We start from the raw sequence: 6,000 nt of genomic DNA, 5'->3' as shown, positions 1-6,000 counted from the left end.
GTTTTTTAATTAATGCAACTTTTATTAATGTCAAAACAAACAAAAAAGAACTTCCACAACATTGTGAACCACAAAATAATCTTTAATCTACAAAATTATACTAAGACAAAGAAATATGCAACATTTTTTTATTGAATTTGATTGGGATTACGACGTTTAACTACAACAAAAAATGTTTGGCTGAACGGAATTCTTCACTCGAAATGGAGTACAGGTTATATAAGCTGACAGAATCTTTAGAAGGTTAGAGATTCAGCTATCTTTATTCGTTGTGCAGTTGGGCTCTTAAATTGTCTGTAGGCTATAGCTTACTTGGTTTTTGCTTATATATTACCTATAAGATAAGGGAGATCACGCATTTTTTTATTTCCAATTGATTTGATTTTAGAGTGAAAAAATCAATTCAAGGATGCAGCAAAATTCTTACCTTCCAACTTAAGTATCATTATCGTTATTAATAAAAAGAATTTCTAAATTATAGCTAATAAAATTTGAACTCGACATGGAAGGGGGCTTTTTGCCCCCTATAATGATAATGGAACCTCTCTAAAGAGATGTAACCAATAAATAAGGTTTACTCCACAACCTTTTTCACCAAGAAACTCACTTGCAAATTGGTGGAGATGGTATGGTATATATAGAATATGTAATAGAATAAGCATTGAACTTCTGCGATGTGGGAACAATTCACAAATAGTACAAGTCAAACCATATTTATATATAGAATATGTAATAGAATAAGCATTGAACTTCTGCGATGTGGGAACAATTCACAAATAATACAAGCCAAACCATATTTATGTCAAAACACAATCAAGTTGCCGCTTATGTTCCCCAACCCAAACCATATTTATATAATGCTGGATCGAGTTTACTTGCGAGAGGTTCTAATTGAGTAGGGTCCTATTAACAATTTTGTAAAAAAAATATTAACAATTAGACCTAATACTAGCTTGGTCATCAATTTCTCTTCTTTTTTCTTCATCTCATCTATACCCAAGTTATTAATCATGGGCAACTAATACGTTTCTTTTTCAAAGGAAACATTGCATACTCTAACACAAGCTTACAAGTTACAACCATTCACAAGGCTCTAGAAACCAGGGAGGTGAGAACGTGAGGTTTGATACCAACCAATTGCGTCTCCAGCAATTGTGCTATATCACACCCAATGCTTAACTAGATCATCCATGTTCTTTTCTCCAAATAATTCGTAGCAATGATTTCATAATCAATAATTTTGTCATCAATGTAAAAATACAATAATGTGAAATCCAAAAGACTCAACTTTCCTATTGAAACTTAATACTTGACTATCTCTATTGCCTCTCATTGAGGACCATGAAGATGAGTTCTAATAGAGAATCATTGCTCTGACTAATTAACCAGCAAGTGAGCAGCTTCAAATTGCCATCAACCATATCTACTCCCCAAGCTTACCTCTTGCCAAACAAAAATACGATTGAAATTGCAGGGGACAAACTACTTAGAAGGATAAATCCAATTTCAAAAAGGAGAAACAAATTAACCATCTATACAAATACATTAAAAGACGTTAAACATATGTAGTATACTAATGTCTTCACCACTAAACCAAGTAAATATTTGATGTCATTACTTCAAAGTAAAATATTAATAAATGAATGATATAATTACTCGGCCCCCGGCCTATAAACTAGTTTATTGTAAAATTTGTTGTGGTCTCTGATTGGGTCCGAAAAAAACCTTGATGGAATTTTTTTAATACCCACCAAATAATTAAATGTCTTATTCAAAGATTCTTTCTTTTGCTTTTTGCTTTTAGAGCTAAAGAAAAAATAAAAAACCAAAAGATATAGTTGTGAGTTTTTTGTTGTCAATATTCAAAATAAATATAATTTGTATAAATATTAACTGTATAATGAAATTATTTTTTCTTTTATAAAAAACCTACTATATTTTAAATCTTCAATGCAATCAATATCATGACTAAGAATTCAAAAACTTTTGGTACATAAAAGACATTCACAACAAGCAATTCTTTAATGGTTGCTTTACAAGTTTTACTTGCTTTTTCTGAATATGATGTGTAAGAGCTAATAAACTCACTTTAGTGTTTCGTTAGGGTTCAGTTATCATTTGTGTGATCATTTCCTAGTTTGTAATTCTGATTTTGTACTAATGCAGATTACTAGATGGAAAAAGAACTTTCACAACATTGTGAACCACAAAATAATCTTTAATCTCCAAAATTATATTAGACAAAAAGAAATACGCAAACATTTTTTTATCAAATTTGATTGGGGTTTACAACTTCCGCAAAATTCTAGATTTTCATTTTTTTACGGAAAAAATGAGGCGCTAGTAAAACTTATTGCATCAAACCTGCTTACATTCTAGGATAATCTCCTTTATATGGGGTTGTGTTGGGCTATAAGATGATATAAAATATACTGTTCACCGAAACTGGATAATTATATATCCAAGTGACAAGGATTCTCAACTGATCCCATATCACAAAAATAATGTGGTGAATTTCAGTGTCCACAAACCTCCCTTTGTGTAAATAATAACATATAATCGAAAAATAAGATCTGTTAGTGTTCTTCATTATGAATTCTAAGATGAAAGAACAGGCTGAATAATCTATTTAGCACATAAATAATTGGACTACGATTTGGTGGGGTGCGCCAGGCCCGTGCAGTAGTGCAACGCATGGGCGACGCGCGAAGTTCCCAATAGCAAGCTATTGTGGTGGAACTTCCCCCTTAAAAAATAAATTTAATATCGTTGTGGGCCATTGGCCCACGTATCAGATATTAAACTGATAAGAACAGATACTACACTTGATCTTAGCCAAAAGGCCGAGAAAGGTATGCTTTTAACAATCACCTCAGGTTTTCTTTTATTCTAGTCCTCCGCCTCGTCTCCTTCTAATCATGTGATGTGGGACAATATATTGTATCTGAACAGGAAAATAAAAAGATCTTGGTTATATACTGATTAATACTTTAAATGTTAAGGCAATCTTTTCTTTTTTTTAATATAGGATTAAGGCATTTTTATTAAAAAGAAAATAATAAATGTAAAGGCATGGATTAGCCCCTGTGGCTTTTGCTCGCTGTTATTCTTAATGCTGATTTCTTACCAAATTTAACTATGATATTACTTGTTTTTTATGTTTCTTAAAATTAAAGTTAGCATGCAGTCATTTGGAGCTTTTCCAAGTGACTATTTTGATTAAATTTTCTAGTAGATAACTACTTAATGAATAAATAGTGAAGAGATATAACTAGTCCAATTATGATTCGCAATATTTTTTATGTAGCATTATGTTATATTCTTAACTATGAACAATAATGTAACGTTTAATTTTGGATGCAAAAAGTTTATGATGTAGAATAAAAAAAAATCTTTAAAAAGGTTGTCCTTGTAATTATGAACTCCCCTAATATTAGGTTATTTGCACCTAGACAATATTTTTTTACAATGTATTACCTGCCTTGTTGAATATTCATGTATTACAATATTGCCTTATATTATCTATTTTAAAAGTTAATAAGCGTGTGGTTTTACCATTATTCTTAATGGTGGGTTTTCATGTGAAGTAGGTAAGCTAGGCTTGTTTAGGTCTAAGTTGAGTTATATTCTCCACATGAGTACTTTTATTATTTGTATAATAAAAAAGGTGTATAACATCATTTAAGGATTAAATAGTTGATTATGAAAAAAAATATTAGTTTCAATCCTTTAAGTGTTAGAAATGATATTTGACCTTTAATTTTAATTCAAGAGTGGATTAAAATGATTGCTTGGTTATTTAGATTAAGTGTGATTAAAGAGAATCAATACCCTAAATCAAACAATCATGAGTGTTTTTTTTTATTAATTTTAGGAAAAGTGCGAGAAACAAACTTGTATAAGCATTTTTTTTTTGTGAGAAACAACTTGCATTGTATATTTTTTTTTTGCCATTAAATAACCTTAACTATATTTTTTTGCGGGATTACACGTCAAGTTTTTTTTATTATTTGATTCTCGTTTCCATGTGTTCATCAAGGCGGTTTATATGTGCAATCCTTGCACTTAAAGCGGTTAAATGCCTTGACCAACGCTTGTGATCGAAAATTAACATCGAAAATAGCCTTGAGGTATGATCTCGCAAAACAAAATTTGGTTAAGGTTGTAAAATGACAAAAAAAAAATCAAAAGATTCGTTCTCCTAAAAAAAGTTTATAAAATGTTGTTTCTTGCAAATTTTCCTTAATATGAAACCATATAGAGTAGTTTTCCGTTTCATTGTTGTCGGATTTAATAAAAATAACATGATTAGAAATGTGAGGATGTTGAAATTTGATACATCAACTTTTCTCCAAATAGTCCATATTCTCAACATGATATAGATCATTACCAAGCATGCAACTGTTGATGTGAAAACAATAGCAAATATGATGACAACAACTTCACTCTTTGTCAACCATTTCCTCGAAGAACTATAACAAGATTCCAATGGAGCCCCACATATCCTTCCGTTGCCCGCAAAGGTGCTCAGTGGAATGTCGAGAATGTAGATGGAACTTTCCCTTGGAGATGGTTATGAGTAGGGGTGTTAACGAGCCGAACCGAGACCGAACAGGGCTCAGCTCGGCTCGGCTAGAGAGCTTGCCTAGTGAGGAAGATATTCGGCCTTGAAGATGGTTATTCGAAAGATTCAATCACTTGAGTTTCATGAGGTTTCCAAGTGATTGAGGAATCTCCCTTGACAACTGGTTATGAATTATGTCTAATATCACTTGAAGTTCAGTAAGTTTATCTAACTCAACTGCCAATTGGTAGATGGTGGACTAGTGTCTACCATTGGAATGGTAGACACGGCTAAAACGCAATCCAAAAAAATATAAAACGCGTGAAATTAATGCATACGGCCATTTGGCCAATGAGTTTCTTGGCGAAAAGGTTATAGAGTAAACCCTATTTATTGGATACCTCTCAAAAGAGAGGTTCCATTATCATTATAGGGGGCAAAAAGCTCCCCTATAGTTCAAGTTGAAAATTTTCTCATCTAAAATTTAGAATTTCTTTATTACTAACGAAAATTATGTTGAAGGAAAGAATTTTGGTGCTTAATAAATGATAATGGAACCTGTATAATATTTCTTTGTGGGCTGCATTTGAGAAGTTTAACATAATCTTACACTTTTGTCAATTTATATTTTAACCAAGTTGACATTATAAAAATATATGTCGAAATGAGTTTAACATCCCACCTTATATAGGATTACAAACCACAATCGAATAAACCATAACTATATTAACGTTACGTGGGGATAAAAAGCCCATTTATAGTTGAAGATATAATTTTTTTCCAGCTAATTATGTTAAAGATAATAAATCATATGATCTAAATTAGAAAGTGCTTTAAAAGTTTAGAATTTTGGTGCCTACTTTTTTCTTTTTCAATGGTAATTGGTTGCTATCTTGAGTTGCTGGTACTGAACAACACTTAGGGTTTGTTCTCTTCGGCATAAAATAGCTGGACTGAACTGAACTGAACTGATCTGAAATGAATAGTGATATGTGAGAGTAAAAGTATTGTCAAGAGCTGAACTGAACTGAACTGATCCGAACTGCATTGAATTGAATTGAACCGAACTGAAAATAAACTGGGGAGAACAGACCCTTAATTAAGTTGCTTGTTCTTAGTGTTGTATCTTCGTCTTTCTACCTGCCCAGTTCCCTAACTTGCTTTATGTTCAATAGGATGGGTTCACGTGGGACACATCTGGCTGTTGGTACAAACAATGGCAAAGTTAAGTAACTAATGCTTATCATAATTGTATTGTTTTCTTCCTAATTTAGGTATATCAGACTTGAAATTAGGACAGTATAGATTGCTATGCATAATGAATTTGTAGCACTTTTGTGACATCGCTTATATTAGATTTGGGATGCTTCTCCATGCAAAAGCATTCGAACTATGGAGGGTCATGCTCATCGATCCCTTGTCAGTGTACTGGCATG

General features: G+C 32.0%; 1 non-coding gene across 1 annotated transcript; it reads right to left on the bottom strand.

The window, feature by feature from the left end:
- Positions 1-2,659: 2,659 nt before the first annotated feature.
- Positions 2,660-2,856, bottom strand: LOC125498041 (U2 spliceosomal RNA). Its single transcript, XR_007274809.1, has one exon. It is a non-coding gene; the product is annotated as a U2 spliceosomal RNA (small nuclear RNA).
- Positions 2,857-6,000: the final 3,144 nt, after the last annotated feature.

The sequence above is a fragment of the Beta vulgaris genome, chromosome 5, assembly GCF_026745355.1.
Source record: "Beta vulgaris subsp. vulgaris cultivar EL10 chromosome 5, EL10.2, whole genome shotgun sequence".
Classification (NCBI taxonomy): Eukaryota; Viridiplantae; Streptophyta; class Magnoliopsida; order Caryophyllales; family Amaranthaceae; genus Beta; species Beta vulgaris.
Note: the sequence above shows the minus strand (reverse complement) of the source record. Positions and strands in the feature narration are given on the sequence as shown.